This window comes from Desmodus rotundus, chromosome 2 (genome assembly GCF_022682495.2).
Source record: "Desmodus rotundus isolate HL8 chromosome 2, HLdesRot8A.1, whole genome shotgun sequence".
Classification (NCBI taxonomy): domain Eukaryota; kingdom Metazoa; phylum Chordata; class Mammalia; order Chiroptera; family Phyllostomidae; genus Desmodus; species Desmodus rotundus.
Window position 1 is genome coordinate 37348946 of NC_071388.1, and position 19052 is coordinate 37367997.

The window sequence follows — 19052 nt, forward strand, 5'->3', positions numbered from 1 at the left end:
GTCGTAAGGAAGGATGAGGTGGGCTCTACCTCAGAACAGACAAGAACAAGATGGTTCTTTGTGGTGACAAGGATTCCCGTCTCAACTGAACTTCAGGCTCCGCTGACCCCTCTTCTCAACTAGACCTCCTTCTGGTCCTGTTGACCCATTTTAACAGATATCCTGCCAAGACAATTTTGTAATAATCTCCCCACCCTTGATGGCTAACCAAGTTCCTCACAGTAGTTTTCCATCCACTGACTTTTTCATCCTGGCCGTTGCTTATAAACCCAAGCTGCCCCTGCTACATTCAAAGATGAGTTCAGTCTCTTCCCTGGTTGCAGTAGTTTTGACCCCTATTGCAATAGGTTTTTTGTTAAGATTTTTATTTATATATTTTTAGAGAGAGAGGAAGGGAAGGAAAGAGAGAGGGAAATGTGCATCAATGTGGAAGAGAAACATCTGTTGGCTGCCTCTCACACACTCCTGGACCAGATCCTGGCCTGAAACACAGGCATGTGCCCTGACCAGGAATTAAACCTCCAACCTTTTCGTTTTCGGGATGATGCCCAACCCACTGAGCCGCACCAGTCAGGGCACAATAGCCTGAATAAAGTCTTCCTTAACTGTTTAACTCCATCCAGTGTCATTTCTTTTCTTTGACAAAGGTTAGCCATTTCTGAAATACAAACATGTGATAGGATTTCTTAATTGTCACTGCTTTCTGAAAGCACATGGCTTCAAAGAAACTTACCACTGTCAGAGGGCACAACAAAATTGATCTCCAACAGTAGTTTGCATCAAATAATTAAGTGCTTTCAGAATTCCAATTAAGTGTAACTTCTTTCTGCCCATGAGAGAAACATTATTATCAAAATGTATTCTTTGAGTACCTACTCTGTCAAACTACCCGGAAGGAAATAAATATCAAGATGATCAAGATATGCAGGGAGAGGAAATCAGCCCCTCCTCAATCTAGAGAATTTCTTGTCTTGGAAAAGATTAGCTTACCAAAAATATCCTTAAGATTTTCCTTCCTTGTACAGCCATGACCCCTTTATAGAATTTCAATATCATCTTCTTCTCTGTTCTCCAGAACAAAAACTATGCTTTCCTTTCTTTTGAAATGTGTATCTGACCTCTTTTCAAATGTATATTTGACATTCTTTCAAACATATATGATCAGCACCTCTTTAAACATACCCCTTTCAAGTAGATTTTTGGAAGTTGGGCAACTTGTAAGTTCACCTTCCCTTCCCTATTAAGTCTCCTTTTGTCTCCTTTTTCCTACCTGGGTGTTAGGAAGCCCCACCTCCCCAGCAGACCACAGGGCAAAGCTTGAAGAGTAAATCGAGGATTTAAAAATCTTGTCACTTTGATGTGTTAAAAAAACACACTGGGATGAAGTAGTTTTCAGGCCCTGGCTGGTGAGCCTCCCTTCCTTTCTGTAATACAGGTCTTGTAAATGGCAATACCTTGATTAAACATTCGGGGTCCATGGTCTCCCCCACTGCCACCAGATTCCTGCTGATGCGAAGTTCTCTATGATCTGGTGACCCTAAGTCTGAGGTGATAGCAAATCCATGTCCAAAACCCAATTTAAGGATTTTAAATCTTAAGTTTCTTCTAAGGATCCAAGAATATGGTTCTCTATCTATGAGGTTTGAAGAACTCACTGTGTTTTCATATGAAGGTTTTTGTACAAGAACCAGTTGGAACACAGTTCCACGTGATCTTCCTGCCCCTCTCCTCCCTTCTGCCTCCTACCTCCCCCTCCCTTTCTCTGTGTCTTTAGGACTCTCTGTGTCTCCCTCTCTCTCCCACTTCCCCACACCATCACACACACACACACACACACACACACACACAGATGCATTTTTTAAATCATCTTAACTCTGCCAGTCCATTACACATTAAACTGGCCCATCCCAACTGTTCTGCACAGCCTCTGTATTCTCCTATGGTCCTTCAGGGAATGTCTATCTGCAGGTGAAAATATAGAGAATAGCAAAGAGAACCTTGGATGGTTCCTTTCAAATGATAGCTTCACTTCCCCCTCTTGCTTTTTCTGCCATGTCCTCCTTGAATTCTCCCTTGCTCACAAGACATGCAGAAATGGCAAGACGGCCTTCTACCTGGCCATGCTTTGTGCAGGGTGTCATGCAGTGGGAAAGAAAATTTCTTGCTGAGAATTTTCCCATGTCAGTAGAGTATGACCATAGTACCTGCCTATTAAACAACACTTCCTTTTTGAAACTTTTATCCCACCTATAGATCATATTTTTGGATGCAAGTTTTTCTATTGAAGTAGCTGCCAGGATTTTATGGGCCAACGTGATTGCAATTTACAATACTGGTATTTCATAAATCACAGCAAGATTGAAAATGCTTGTGACACATGAGGCTTTAAATTGACATCCTGTCTTTTTATGAACATTAAAAAGGTTGATCTCCTGACATGATCCACAGATGCATTCCTGCCTTACACAGCCATAAAGTTCCCATCTTGCACAGCATGGAGGAGCTGCAAGACAGAGAGGGAGGAAGAGACATTGGGAGCAAACTACAGTGCCTACACTAGGCTTTGTAAGAGGGGAAAGTCCAAAAACAAAGAGTGTGATCTTCAGCACTTATATCTGCTTTAAAGTCAAGATCCTTGATCCATCCTTTGCCAGCAACTTCATGACCCCCAGTGAATCCCCCCAACACCACAAAATCTAAAGGAAATGAAAATCAGATCAATTCTCCTTGGAAGAACCAAGAAACTTATAATTTCCTTAATGGATATCACAAGGCCAAGCAATGATTCCACTGGGAACCTCATGATGTGTCCACTTTCTGTCCTCCATGGTCCAGCTTTTCCATCTTGGCCAGACATCAGAACTATTTGTGTTGAGGAAACTCCACCCTGCTCCAGAACAACACAATCAAATTGCTGGGGGTACAGCCAAGGCCTAAAATTTCTCCAGGTGATTCTAATATTCAGCCAATGTTGAGAAATCACTGGTCCAAAGCAGAACAAGGTAGACAAGGCAAATGAGTGAGACAGACAGGCAGGGTGTTACAAATCAGGGGATCAGGGTGCTCTGGCCAGCCAGCAACCACACGGGGTTTGTGATTAACGAGTGCTGTTGCTACTCAGCTCCAGGTGGTTGTGCCATAAAGGAATAGGGGCCCATTGTTCCCAGGTTTTCAGATTCAGTAAGAATACTAGAAATCTAGATATTTTTAACGTGAAATCTCCTGATTTTTAAATGTTGAAAAATAATTCAAAAAATAATACCACCAACATAAACAAAATATATCTAGGAACTGTGAGTTTGCAAACTCTGCCCTAGATACACTGATTTATGTGTCAAAATTTTCCATAAGTAAAAAGTACTTCACCACCACCAACATAAACAGGCAGGATGATTCTCTCAAGGACAAAAGCCAGCTTAGCAGAGAAGTCTAATGAAACCTGCAGGTTGCCATTATACTCGCCCAAGAGTTAGAAATGTCAGCAACAAGCCTGGGAGTCCTGATGGTCAGATGAGCCTCCTATTTTTATATTTGGCGTTCAGTTTGCTCAGGCGAAGAGAAGGAAGCGGCAGCTCTGCTGCTCCAGGTGGGGACCTGGCTTTGGCACCGCCCTTGGCGGCCTCGCCATCTCTGCCTGATGCGACTCGGAAACTCAGATGCATTGTTAACCCCAGACCCACACTCTGGCCGTGCCTCTCAGAACCACTAAACCCACGCTTTATTTGCTTTCTCAGTGCTTGCTGACACAAGAGTCTGGAAAGTGGGAGAAAAAAAAAAGGACAGGAATTGGTAGTAACTTCTTTTCTGCATAAAGCAGTGACTAACACTAATTACTCCTCTCAGACCAGTGTTCGAGCCGACCTATTTTCTCTATGAATTAATGCAGAGTGATCTACTTTTCCACATATTATGTATTATTTGTGCTGCTGTTTTATCGATTTTGAGACTGTTCTGTTACATTGGAATGGGAAAATCTAATACAACATAACTCCTCTCATTGAAAATAACATAGCTACATCACGAAACACAAATTTATCTTTTTCTTTATGAAAAGATAGCATCTGTGAACTACATTTTGGTTGTGGGAATTAGCTGAAGCCTGCTTCAGTGGATTAATAAAAACAAAAAGAAATATAAATACATTAATATTTAGACATAAAACCTAAGATAAAATAATAGTGTACTTCTAAATTTTAAAACTTGTTTGCTTATAATATTCTAGAGATATTTATTTTGCAAAAGAGCACAATGTTAGTCTTGCAAGACTATATATATTTTCTATTTATATTCCACTTGCCCCATTTTTCATATGCATTACATCATCTGATTTTATTATGCCTCATATTTTATTCATTCATTTATGAGGCCCTGGGATTTTATTTCTTGAAAACTTAGTGGAATTTTTACTAAAAAACAGATAATTAAAAATAAAGCCACACGGCTCACATGCACATTTTGCTTTATATGCAATTATAAATGTATTTTCAAGAAAATTTTAATGCTCAGTTTTCACAGAGCATCATCTTCCCCCCACATGTACTCTAGGGAAATCTTTAAAAGAGGCTGTTGGCATAACTTTGGTAATTGCGAGCCTCAGAGGCTCCACCTACTCAGGAATGGATAGTGGTGCATTCAGGAGTTGCATTCTGGTGATGGTAACAACAGTACTTTGGGTACAAGTGGGTTTCCCAGAAAAAATGTAATTGCCCTGGAGTGTTGGGAGAGAGCAGTTTGGAAAGAGGCAGAAGTCACTGGGATAGAGGACATTGTCCGGAGAAACCTTCAACACAGCAGGTAGCCAGAACGGTGCACACTGATTATCAGTGCCGAGTAGCCACTTGGTGGTGCACCCACCACACTCACCTACCGAAGTGGGAGTCTCCCTTGCCCAGTCAGCCTGCCCTCCTCCTTGCCACCGCCTGTAATGGAAACAGCAAGACTTCCCCAAGCATGGAAAACTACCTGTATACCATGGCCTCACCGGTTAGACCTTTTGGAACACAGAAATTTAGAGTTGTAGACCTACAGCGACATGCTCCTCCTTATAATTCCTGGTATAAAGAACATGTTACTAGTTATCACACAGAATCTCCAGTGTTTAAATCTACCTCTAAAGATTTATCTCATGATAAAAAAAGAAGAAATGTTTAAAACATAAAATAGAAAAAATAGGATGGAACCAGGTCTTTAGGTGGGACCATGATGCCTGTTTCTGGAGGGTGTCCAGCCCAAAATTGTCTCTGGTTTCATCTACACTATACCCTTAATCTCCACTGCAGCCAACCAGCAGCCTGATTTATTAAAGTAAAAAAAAATGGCTTCCTGTTTGCCAGCTAAGTGCAAGAGGATGTAAAGATCCATTTGCAAGGCCAGTGGGAGCTGCCATAGGTAACTCTAAGATCCTTGTCACACTGAGAATTCTATCACCACCACCACCAACTGATCAGACCAGAGTTAGCAGGGTTTTCAGTGTGCGGAAGAGATGTCCTTCCCCCTCATAGGAAAACATGCTGCTCTGCCAGGGACCTGAAATGGACAGAAACAGAGAGTGTAATAACAGACACTGGGATAACAGACACTGGGCAGATGGTCCTTCTTCATGTCTGGAGGAAGGCAAGTCCTAAGCAAAGAAATGCAGGAATGCTGTATACGCTAAAACCAAGGTATGCATGCCAAGATGCGTTCTTGCCAGATGGAACAATGAACATGAGTTCTGCAGCAAGAGCTCAGGGGAAGGGAAAATAGCAGGAAACACTCATTTTTTTACACGTCTGACTGCCCTACTAGGCTGACAGCGTCCTCAGGGGGGAGCCATACCTTCTGCCTCACATCCCCAGTGGAGGAGCTGACCACTAACAACCTTAAGTAAATGAAGAAATGAATGCTTGCTTCATCTGTCTTAGGAATCCACTTCCTTTTTCATCTTATTTCTCTATACTGGCCTGTGTCTCCTTGCAAAGTGAAACATCTTTATGAGTGGGACAAGGGACCTATCACTCATCTTTGTCACCACTTCCCAGAGGAATTAAAGGAATATAATTATCAATGTCCAAAAAATATATTGTAATATATATTTTACAGTATATATTATTACAATATATATTTTTGTATACTGTATATTACAGTGTATAGTGTAAAATATACATATTACAGTATAAATATACTGTAATATTTCAAGCATCATACATTCACTAATATTAGTAGTATATTTATCTATCAAGTATCTTGCTGTATTTCATACATTGTAAAGAGAAATTATATGGAATAAGACAGGGTACTTCTTCCCTCATTAAAACAAACATAAATAGTTTATGAATGATGGTTCACTATAACAATTTGCATAACAAATGCACTTCACAAGAAACTGTATAGCAGGCACCTAGTGCTATAAACTTATGAATATTTGGAGTCATTAAGTAGAACACAGAATATAAACAGAATGAGGAATAAAAATACTTTTGCTAAATCTTACCTGGAAACAGAAGACTCAAACTTGTATTTGGGTTTTTCTGCTTTTTAATATTTTAGCATATTGTTTTAAAATATATATTAAAATATAAATAATATAAATATAATCTGCCTGAAGTTTTAAAGCAGTTTGTAAAATAAACTGATAGCCAACAGAGCATACTTAAACAGGTTATTTAGTATTCTGGTCCTAATGGGCAAGGGCCTCAAGTGGGACTCTCTGAGTGCATGCATTAGTTTCATCCCTGCCATGAGATCTGGTAATGCTTAGCTCACATATTCTTGCAAATTATTGGAAATACCACATTCCCATGAGACACAGTGACAGCTATGAAATTAAGTAGTATAAGCCAGACTCCAAAAGCTGCATTAAACAAACACACCTCCAGTAAATGTCCCTACCCCACTCTTGCAATTGAAATACCATCTTGTCTAAACAGCAACTTGCGGCCAAGTCTTTGGCTTTGTTTCACTGCCTGTTCAGAGCCTCTTTCCTCTCTTCCAAGAAGATAGAGGATCAGAGACACACCGTCAGGGACAGTTTTTCCCAGGGTAGACACTGATGCGATAACCAAAGAGTCATTGCTCAGGTTCAGGTACATCTGATATGATTAAAAATAGCTATTTGTGGATTTCCTGTAAAGATGGCAGGGTAAGTAAACATTGTGCTCACCTCCTCCCAACAACCACAATAAAATTACAACTAAGTTAGAAAACAACCACCCTTGAGAACCACCTGAAGACTAGCTGAACAGAACTCTTGTAACTAAAAATATAAAGAAGAAGCCACATCGAGACTGTTAGGAAGGATGGAGAAGAAAAGCAGACCAACCCCACACCCTTGTATGGACATTAAGAATTGGAAGGGATATCTCAGGCTGCAGAGGTTCCCCTGGAGGACTGAGTGGTCCCAGCCCCACACAGAACTCCACAGCCCAGACCACCTGTGCCAGGAAGAGGAGTCTCCACAACATGCAGCTATGAAAATCAGCAAGAATTCAATCTGGGTAAGACAGAGATGCTGGAGTCCCAGGCATCCTCTTAAAGGGCCCACACACAGTCTTACTTCCTGATGGATGTATTCACTGAGCTCCAGTACCAGGCAGGCAGCAGCTCAAAAAGTACCAAGGACATATGGGGAGGAACCAAACTATCTGACTTCAGGACGAGGACTGAAGGGAAGCTCTCTCTACCATTTTGTTTCTTTGTTGAGACATACACTAGCACAGTCTGCAAGTGCAGACAGGTGCAAAATTTGAGTTTCCATCAAACTCACCCCACCCTGGTGATTCCCTGAGAACCCCACCCAACTCACCCACCTGAACCTCTTTCAGCGGTTGTTATTCACAAGCAGCTGGCCTCAGTCCATGCTGTGGACTTCCCTAAGATGTCTGCAAGGTCCACAAACCCCCAACAAAACAAGCAGTGGCTGGCCTTGGAGTGCTCTACCTCATGCTAAGCGGCCCCAACATGGGACTAGTGGCAGCTGGCATTGCTTCACAGCAACCTCTCCCAACCTAGGTGTTTCCAAACCTAGCATAACAGCTGATCACTTTGTACCTCCTACCAGGTGGCCACAGGCTGGGCACAAGCAGGGGCTGACCTGGCCCTGCATGAGAGCCCCTCCCAAGAGGCTCCAGAATCAACACACCCAGTGACTGCCTTCAGATCACACCAGCGTACCACCCAATTAGCTCCATAAATGGCACACCAAAAGGGTGGACTCAGCAGGCACCAGAGGCCTGCAACACAGAATCTCACTCCTGGGGTCAGCCCACACACAGCACATTGTCCACTATAGTCACAGCCATTCCTCATGGCCAATCAGCCTGAGGGTCAATTCCAACCATTGATGTGCCAACAGCAGTCAAGGCTCAAGTACAACAGGAAGGAACACACATTCCAAACTAAGAACAGCCCTGGAGCACCCAGCTCAGCTGACCGGGGAGACTGTGCCACTGGGCCCCACAGGACATCTACTACATAACACCATCCTGCCAAGACTGAGAGACAGAGCAGCTTTACCTAAGACATAGAAATAAACACAGGGAGGCAGCCAAAATGAGACGCAAAGAAACATATACCAAATGAAAGAACAGGACAAAACTACAGAAAAAGAACTAAACAAAATGAAGGCAAGCAATCTACCAGATGCAAAGTTCACAACACCGCTTATAAGAATGCTCAAGAAACTTAGTGAGAACTTCAACAAAGAGATAGTAAGCATAAAAAAGGACATAGAAACCATTTTTAAAAATCAGTCAGAAATGAAGAATACAATAACTGAAATGAAAATACATTAGATGGAATCAACAGTCAGTTAGATAAAACACAGGATCAAATCAGTGATTTGGAAGACTAGATAGCAGAAAACACCAATCAGAATACTAAAAATTAAAAATAATTTTTAAAAATGATAATAGTTTAAGGGACCTCAGAGCCAACATCAAGCATACAAACATTCTCATTACAGAGGTACCAGAGGGAAAGAGTGAGAGCAAGGGATTAAAAACCTATTTGAAGAAATAACGATGAAAAACTTCCCTGACCTGGTAAGGGAAATAGACGTACAAGTTCAGGAAGCACAGAGAGTTCCAAACAAGACGAACCCAAAGAGGCCCACACCAAGACACATAATTAAAATGCCAAAGGTTCAAGGAAAAGAGAAACTTAAAAGCAGCAAGAGAAAGATAGTTACTTACAAGGGAACTTCCGTAAGACTGTCAGCTGATCTTTCAACAGAAACTTTGTAGGCCAGAAGAGATTGGCACAAAATATTCAAAGTGACAAAAAGCAAAGACCCATGACTAAGATTATTCTGCCTAGCAAGGTTGTCATTTAGAATCAAAGGAGGATAAAGAGCTTCCTAGCAAGAAAAAGCTAAAGGAATTTATCACCACCTAACCAGTATCAACAGAAGCGTTAAAAGGACAGCTATAAGAAGAAGAAAAAATATATGAATAATAAAATGGCAATAACTACATGCCTATCAATAACTACTTTAAATGGATTAACTGCTCCAATCAAAATACATAGGGTGGCTGAATAGGTAAAACACAAGACCCAAGTGTCTATCAACAGAGGATTAGATAAAGAAGATGTGGTATATTTATACAATGGAGCATTATTCAGCCATAAGAAAGAATGAAATCTTACTACTTATAGCAACAACATGGATGAACCAAGAAGGTGTTATGCCAAGTGAAATAAGTCAGGCAGAGAAAGACAGATACCATAAGGTTTCATTTACATGTAGAATCTTTTACAGAATAAACAACAAACAAACAGAAGCAAACTCAGATACACGGAACAACTGATAGTTGCCAGGGGGGAGGGGGTAGAGCACTGGGTGAAAGAGATAAAAGGATGAAGAAGTACAAACTGGCAGTTATGAAACAGTCACAGGAATATACACAAGTATGAACAGTCACAAGTACAGCATAGGGAATATAGTTAACAATATAGTAATAATTGTGTATGGTCAGGGGGTGCTAGACTTACCTGGGGGATCACTTCATAAGTTATATACATGTGCAACCACTATGTTATACACCTGAAACTAATACAATATTGAATGTCAACTGCAATTGAAAAGTAAAATAAGTAATTTACAAAAATATCCAGCTCTGGTTTTTAATCATAACAGAGATCCTAAAAAAGTTCTTTAAGAAAATTTCTGTGGTTGCTAAATCATTAATTAAAGTAATTATTCTAATAAACAAAATCCTTTACTTCAATAAAAGTGTGATTTTAGCTTTGACACTAATCTAATCTCTTCTGACAGAAAGATAAACACTTTCTAAACAGAAATGGCTAGGCCAGTGTCTATTTTGCTTAGTCACTTGCTTTCATCACTGGAAAACTGGGGATCCCTCCTGAACTTACTCCCTGTCTGGGCTTTCCTTACCAGCTCTTGTCCTCCTCCTCTCCATCCTGCATACATGATTTACTTCATGCAGTCTCCTTGACTGACCACTTGCCGTTCTGCTCTTCTGTTCCCATCAGCTCACTCTGTTTTTGACCCAGTATTTACTTTCCTCATGGTGCCCACATTCCCCCAAGGCTGAGCATCACTTCTCTCAATATACCCAGGCAGATGGGAGCTCCAGAATTTTGTATAAGACGGGCCCAATGGCGGTGGTCTGCCTTGAACTTGAAGTTGCGATTGCAGTAGATATTGGCTGTCAGAGAAGGGGAGCTGGTGGATATTATGGGGGATAACTTAAAATCCCACACCCTCTCTGCTGAAAGCTTCAATGAATCTCATCCAACCAAGTGCACACTAGCCGCCTGCCCCTTGTCAGTCTGTTACCATCAGCCACTCCTATCTTTCCTATCCTCTTACTGCTAGTCTGTAGGGAAAGTCTGTTTATTAACTTCAGGGAACCTGGAACTCAGATTAAAGTAATCCCTCTGTAGCTAAGGGAAAGAATTAAGCTTAAGCATAATCTTTACTCAGCACACTTTCAGAATATCTTTGGCTTCACTTGTGTGCACCCGGTGTCCTCAGACTTTGAGAGAGTCCCTCAGTCGAGTCACCTGCAGAAGGGAAATAACCAAGACAGCTGCTGCATTGAGTTTTCATGAGGACCGAAGGAGGTGACGCCTGCAGAATGCCAAGAACAGGTTCTGGCAGAGAGTAAACACTTAAAAACTACTGTCTGTTATATTAAAAGTGAATCTAGTCATTGCATTTCTCCCACATTTATAAAATGTGTCCCCCTAATAGGAGTTTCATGGAAGTCAAATAAAGAAGCGTATTAGAATTCTTTCCTTGAGGAATAGGCAGCATTGGGGTAAGAATGTTAACCTTTCCTCTGTCATCTGCTGTGTTGAAAGCAGTAACTTATTTTTACCACATGAAACCAGTAGTAAGTATGGGGTAGAATGCATTCCTAATGAGATCAGCATCATAACCCAAAGCTTCTAAGTTTCCTGGAAAAAGTTACATCTCAAATCTCAGTTAGCCATGCTGTAACCATAGCAGTGGGAAAGAAGACATTTAGACAGTGCTGGGAAAAAATACCTCAACAGCAATGTTTATTTTGAAATGGTTTTAGAGCAAAATAAAGGGCAAAATTAACCTCATTTTACCTGATTTCTGGTGGTAAGTAAAGCAAGAATAACATTGATTCTCACATTTTTCTTTTTATGATCACTATCCACTGTCCTATTTTTTAAAGAAACACCTTTTTATACTGCTAATACTCACATTACACCCAGATCTTTCAAATTTTTAAATATCTAAAAGCAGCTGCCTGGGATCAAGCAGACGGACATTAAAGTTGACATTTGCAAGCATCATTGTTTCACTCCCAGTTCACAGGCATCTTGACAAGAAGAAAATACAAACCTTCACTCATTCAAGGGCAAACATTCTGAAAGTAAGTGATTTACATGGTAATAGGCAAAGGTTAAATTCACATACTTCATAGCCCTTTTGCCAACTTTAGTCAAACCTAGGAAGTTTATGGAAATCCTTGGTATTTCAATATACCTTGTGAATATACATGAAACAAATATTAATGATAACTTTTGAGGTCATGTGGTTGGGTTTCTATAAATGAGACCACTTATCTAAATACAAAAATATACAGTAGGAATCATTTTAAGTGTAAAATTTTAGGAAAATGAACTACCATTAAAATGATGCCTCAAATATTCTTTAATATAAATGACTATCTATTTAATACAAATGATTGTATTTATTTACTAGAAATTATATCTCCTGCCATTGAAGACTGAGGTATGGTTGGGGGAAAAAAAAAAAACCTCAAATCCCAAATAGTCCAAGGGAGACCACACTCAAATAGCAGCTTAAGGAGAGAGATGGAATTTGTGAAAACTGAAAACACATCTTCAAGGAAAAAAGAGAGAGATTATATTTGAGCGAATTTTCTATTACTTTGTTAGGTCAGAATATTTACATTTGCTAAGGAAAGCTGTTTATTACTAAAGTTTACAGTTCTGGTCTCATAGATATGAAAATGTCACTGTTCGTTTCAAGTTTCAGTATCAGGATGTGACCTCAGAGCGCTGGTGGCATGAAAGATCCCCTTGGTCTCTCTCCTTGCAGTTTCAAAGATTTGAACAGCTATAATTTAACGAAGGATTCCTGCCCTCAGCAGAAACACATCTGAGAGATCTGTGCATTGAGACATTACCTAAATGCGTGTGAGTGGGTGAACTGGGGAGGTGGGTGGGGAGAAAAGCTGAGACAAGCCATGGACGCAGCCCCGCAGCTTGGAGATTACTGCCAGGCTTCGCCCAGAGAGGAAAGGAATCAGGCTGTGGCTGGCACTCCCTTCACCTGGGAGGAGCAAAGAGAGCCAGTGAGCAAGCCTGCAGGAGTGGGCAGTGCGAGCTGTGGCTTAGCCCAGGGACCTAGGCAGAGACTAGGCACAGAGGTGCTGCCACAGTTGTCTAGCAATTGGCCTTCCACATGGAGAAACAAGCCATGGAGCCTGGCCACCTCCCTTCACCCTCCCAGAGCTCACCTCCCTTCATCCTTCTTGTCAGGTTACTGAGCACATCATCTGCAAACCCAAGAACTGGTACTACAGACCTTTTTCCATGAGCAAAGGGTGCGCTCTGTAACTAATCCCAGGGTGGGTGGAGACACAGAGGGGACTCCACAGAGGTCTGAGGTCACCATCGCTGGAAGGGGAAAGAAACGAAGAAGGAGGCTGGGTTCTTCCAGCTTACCCCGCTCCCACACACTGAGGTTGCACTGCTGGTGGCATCTGGCTGTGGGGCACATCACTGGGATTTCATAGATTTGGAGCCCTATCAGCCACTGAGTATCCCTGCAGGGTTAGTCCTCTGGCACTGGGGCGACTGGATCACATGGGAAGCACCCACCTTCCCAGGGAATACAGGCCAATTTCTACACCCCTGTAGAGAGCTGAAAAGCCAGAGAAGTGCAAGAGAGCTAAAAAAAACTTCTGATTCAGTTCCACCAACTGGAAAACAATATTTTTTGCTGTGTTTTGACTTCTTCCTATCAATTTACTAGAGAAGTGCTACTCACACATAGATGTTTAGGAAGGAGGAATCCATTAAATATCATGAATAACCAAGGTAAGAGACAACTCAGAAAATAAATGAAAAATCTCCAGAAAATAAACTGAAAGACATGGAAATGTATGACTTAAATTACAGAGAATTTAAGACTGCAGTTCTGAAAAAAAAAATTAACAAGATGCAAGAAAACACAGATAGGCAGTTTAATGATCTCAGGAACCAAATCAACAAACAAAATGAGTACTTTAACAAAGAGACTGAAACTAAAAAAAAATAGAAATACTGAAGTTGACCTCAGGAGTTCTTTCTCAAGAATGAATGAATTCTAGGAGAACTCTAATTCTTGAGAACTCAAGAGCTCGAGAATGAACTGCTGAGCATAGGAAAGAGAGCTGGCCAGATGGAGGAAAGAATTAGTAATCGCGAAGACAGAAATCTAGAAATGATGCATAGGGAAAAAGAGAGAGATTTGGGCATAAAAAGAATGAAAGACCTCTACGAGAACTATCTGAGGCACCCCAAACCTATGGAAAGAGCTAGATCCTCGAACCCAAAAAGCAATCAAAACCTGATTACCTCAATCCCAGACAGCCTTCTCCAAGGCACATTGTATTAAAACTGTCAAAAAATGATGACAATGAAAGAATTCTCAGGGCAGCCAGGGAAAAGAAGTAACCTATGCAGGAAAGCCAATTAAGCTATCATCACATTTCTCAGCAAAAATGGTATAAGCTAGAAAAGAGTGGAACCAAATATTCAAACTACTGAGAGAGAGAAATTACCAACCAAGAATAATATATCCAGCAAAGTTATCCTTTAGAAATGAAGGAGAAATGAAGTCTTTTCCAGACATACAGAAGGTAAGGGAATTTATCACCAGGAGACCTCCATTGCAGGAAATACTCAAGGGGGTTATTCTACCTGAAACAAAGAATAAAAGGTCACAAACTATGGGCAAGATCACAAACAAACTTCAGCATAAACAGGGATGATTGGGGACAACAGAAACATAGAAGGGGAGGGGGGTAAATGTCTGAATTTGCACAGGGGGATGGAGATCAGATCAGATCCATCCAAAAGAAAAAGGACTACTATGAAAGTATATATATGAAACTTTCTTTTTCATCAACCTAACGGCAAGCACATGTAAAAAAAACAAATTGAGACAGATAGCTTAAAAAAGAGGAAACAGAGAGAGAGAGAGTATGGAATACCACCAAACAAAACAGCAGACAGAAACACAAAGAAGAAGAACCAGCAGAGGCACAGAGCTACCAGAAAACAAAAGATAAAATGGCTTTTTTAGAAAATCCTCAGGCATCAATAATTACCCTACATGCAAATGGACTTAATTCACTAATAAAAAGACACAAAGCAGCCCATTGGATCAAAAAACAAAACCATATGCTGCCTTCAGGAGACACATCTAAGCTGAAAAGACAAAGAGACTCAAAGTGAAAGGGTGGAAAACGATTCTCCAAGCAAATAGAATTCACAGAAAAGCAGGTGTAGCCTTATATCTGACAAAATGGATTTCAATACAACAAAGGGAACAAGAGGGAAAGATAGACACTATATGATGATAAAGGAGACACTACATCAAGAAGACGTAACCGCCTCCCAGTATACGGGCTGTATGTCCCCTATACTGAAATATACAAAGCAACTACTAACAGAACTAAAGAGAGAAACTGACAAAAATGCAATCATAGTAGGGCACCTAAATACTCCATTGGCTACTGTAGATTGATCATCCAAAGAGAAAATCAATACAGAAACGTCAACCTTAAATTACACATTTGACTAGATATGATTGACACCTGCAGAGCCTCTCATGCCAGAACATCAGATTAAACATTCTCCTCCCCTGCACAAAGAACACTCTCAAGGAGAGACTGTATGTTGGCTTACAAAACTAGCCTCAACAAATTCAAGAAGACTGATATCACATCAAGCGTGTTCTCTTACCACCATGCCTCGAAATTAGAAGTCAGCTGCAAAAAGAAAGTTAAAAAACCCACAAATATGTGAAGATTAAATAACATACCACTAAAAAGTGACTGGGTCAAAGAAGAAATAAAAGATGAAACCAAAAGATATGTAGAGACAAATGAGAATGACAATGTAATACATTGAAACTTCTGTGATGCTAAAGGACACATGGACACAAGGGGGAGGGTGGAAGCAAGGGAGGGAGGTGGTTTTGGCTGGGGGGGGGGCAGTTATGCAGGGGAAATGCAGGTAACTGTAATTGAACAATAATAAAATACTGTATTTTTTGGACTATAAGACGCAATTTTCCCCCAAAATTCGGAAGGAAGATGGAGGTGCATCTTATAGTCTGAATGTAGCTTACCTGGGTGGGAGGGGGCAGCAGTGGAGCGGGGGTTTTTTCCCCCTATTTTCCTCCTTTAAAACCTAGGCATGTCTTATGGTCCCCTGCATCTTGTAGTCCGAAAAATATGGTAATTAAAAAAAAGACAGTATATGAAAGCAATCCCACCTATAATTGCATCAAAAATAAAATACATAGAAATAAATTTAACCAAGGAGGTAAAAGACTTGTACTCAGAGAATTAAAAGACTTTGAAGAAAGAAGTCGAAGATGATAATAATAAATGGAAGTGTATAATGTGCTCATGGATAAGAAGAAAATGGTATTCTTGAGCAAAGCTGTGAAAGATTGGGACATAAAGAGAGATATTCTGTATCTAAACTGTCTAATATCATTGCTTTAGCCACCTGTGAATATTTAATTTTAAATTAATTAAAATAAGAGAAAATTGAAAATTAAAAAAAAAACTTCTGGGATGCAGCAAAAGCAGTAATAAGAGGGAAGTTTATATCATTATAGGCCTATCTCAAGAAACAAGAAAAATCTCAAATAAACATTACATCTTAAAGAACTTGAAAAAGTGACTTCAAATTATCCTACACAGCACCAATGATCAAAACAGCATAGTCTTGGCAGAAAAAGACAGCTCCATTGGAACAGAATTGAGAACCATATACATATGGTTTTATTAATAAAATAAAATAAGATAATTTTTGACAAAGGAGCCATAAACATACAAAGGATAAAAGAAAGCATCTTTAATAAATGATGCTGTAAAACTTAAAGATCTGCACGCACAAGAATCCAACTAAACCATAGTTTGTTTCCATGTACAAAAAATTAATTCAAAATGAATCAAATATCTAAATATAAGATCCAATATAATAAACTACATAGGGAAAAATATAGGTACCAAATTATTGGACCTTGGTCTTAGAGAAGATTTTACAAATTTGACCCCAAAGGCAAGGGAAGTAAAGATAAAAATAAATGAATGGTACTACATCAAACTAAAAGGCTTCTGCACAGCAAAAGAGACCGATAACAAAACAAAAAGGCAACCAACCGAACAGGAGAAAATATTTGCAAACAACAGCTCTGACAGGGGTTAATATCCTAAGTATATAAAGAACTCATACAGCTTAAAACCAAGCAAACAAACAATCCAATTAAGAAAATGGTCAGAGGTGCTGTACAGACACTTCTCCCAAGAAGACATACAAATGGCCCATAGATATATGAAAGATTCTCCACCTCAATAACCATTAGGGAAATACAAATCAACACTACAATGAGATACAACCTCACACCTGTTAGAATGGCTGTTATCAACAAGACAAGTAGTAACAAGTGTTAGAGAGGTAGTGGAGAAAAAGGAACCCTCATTCACTGCTGGTGGGAATGTAAACTGATTCAGCCTCTGTGCAAAACAATATAGAGGTTCCTCAAAACATTAAGAATAGAGTTTCCATATGACCCAGCAATCCCTGTCCTGGACATCTACCCAAAAAATTCAAAAACATTTATTTGCAAAGATATATACACCCCTATGTTCACTGCAGCACTATTTCTGGTGGCCAAGACATGGACACAACTGAAATGTCCTTCAGTACTCGACTATAAAATGAAATACTGCCATTTGTGACAACACGGATGGACCCTGAGAATATTATACTAAGTGAAATAAGTCGGTCAGAAAAAGCTAAGAGCAGGTGCGTTCACTTACATTGTGGGCTCTAACACTGAAGCTCATAGACACAGACAACAGTGTGGTGGCCACCAGAGGGAGGCGGGTGGGGGTTAAGAAAGTGTAAAGGAATCAAATATACGGTGACGCAAGATGGTGTGACGTTGGGTGGTGGGCACACAATGCAATACACAGACCGTGTACCATGACCATGTACGCTTCACACCTACATAATCTCATTAACCAATGTCACCCCTAATGACACTAATACACCCCTAATGTAACTAATAAATTTAGTTACTTAAAAATAAAACATTTGTTGGTGGAAAAAGTTTCAACATCAATATCACAACATCTTGCCATACCTCCAACACAAGGAGATGTTGCACCTTTCCCCAAGCAAAACAGATTTGAGTTTCCATTTTTAGACATGACTTTCAGGAAAGTGGCCTCAGATGAAATTCATTGCTTCAGATGAGGCATTCCTGAGGAATCGATCCTGAGGCAGATGGCCTCCAAGAATAGTTTCGTTCATCAATATACACACGCACAGACATCACGTGCAACTTCTGGAGGCTGGTCTGTGCCTCCAGGAACTCCTTCCTTTGCTTCTCCCAGGCACATGCCTACGCAGTTTAAGGGAGCTGTTCATCTCCTATTTCTATTTGTGATAGATCGAGAGCTATCACAAGGAAAGTTCTTACCCCATGGTGCTTCAGTTGGAATATATTTACAAAATTAACTTTGAAAAAAATTGGAGTTGATTAGTAACATTAGGTATTCTGTCAACAAATCCAACTTATTCTAATCAGTCCTAATTAGCACTGATGTTTGATGAGAGGTACAAGTAAGAGCAGCAAGTTGACATGCTGAGCTGCCCCTCTAGGGATCTGGGTAAAGTCTGCTCATGATTTGGACTTGGAAAAGAAGTGAATTTGCTTGCTTTGGCCAAACTGGCAAAAGATATGTATGCCAAATCTCTAATGGAAATAAGAATGTTTTGTGCACATTTAGCAAAGTTGGCAAGTAGGTTTTAGCTTTCCCCAGGAACAGGATATAAATCCTGGACTCCTGGCACTTCAGCAAAGTCAAATGCCAACCTAACCCATTCTTTCCAAAATGGTTCTTCAGCCCAAGAATGTTAGAAAGCATCTCCCAGGAAGGGTGGCAATAATTAAATTAGTGTGCCCGTAAGGCCTACAATAATCTCCACTGGATGGTAGAAACGAGGCAGATTTGGCCATTGGATTACACCAGACACATCTCAATAACCCCAGACTGGCACAGAGAAAGCTTCTAGAATGCTTTGCTCCTCACTAGCAAGAACAAGAACATCTAAACTGACTGGATTCCCCACAGTTTGTTCCCCTCCAAGAAAAACGCTGCATTTTGTTTAAGTCAGATATGCTATGACTTACAAAACAGATGTCTCTTAACCACTGAATTCCTTGTAGTTTTGCCAGACATAAAGGAGAGAAGCAGGATTTAGCATCCTAACTAGCATCTGTGGATTCATCAGGGCTTAAGCATTTCCTTCCA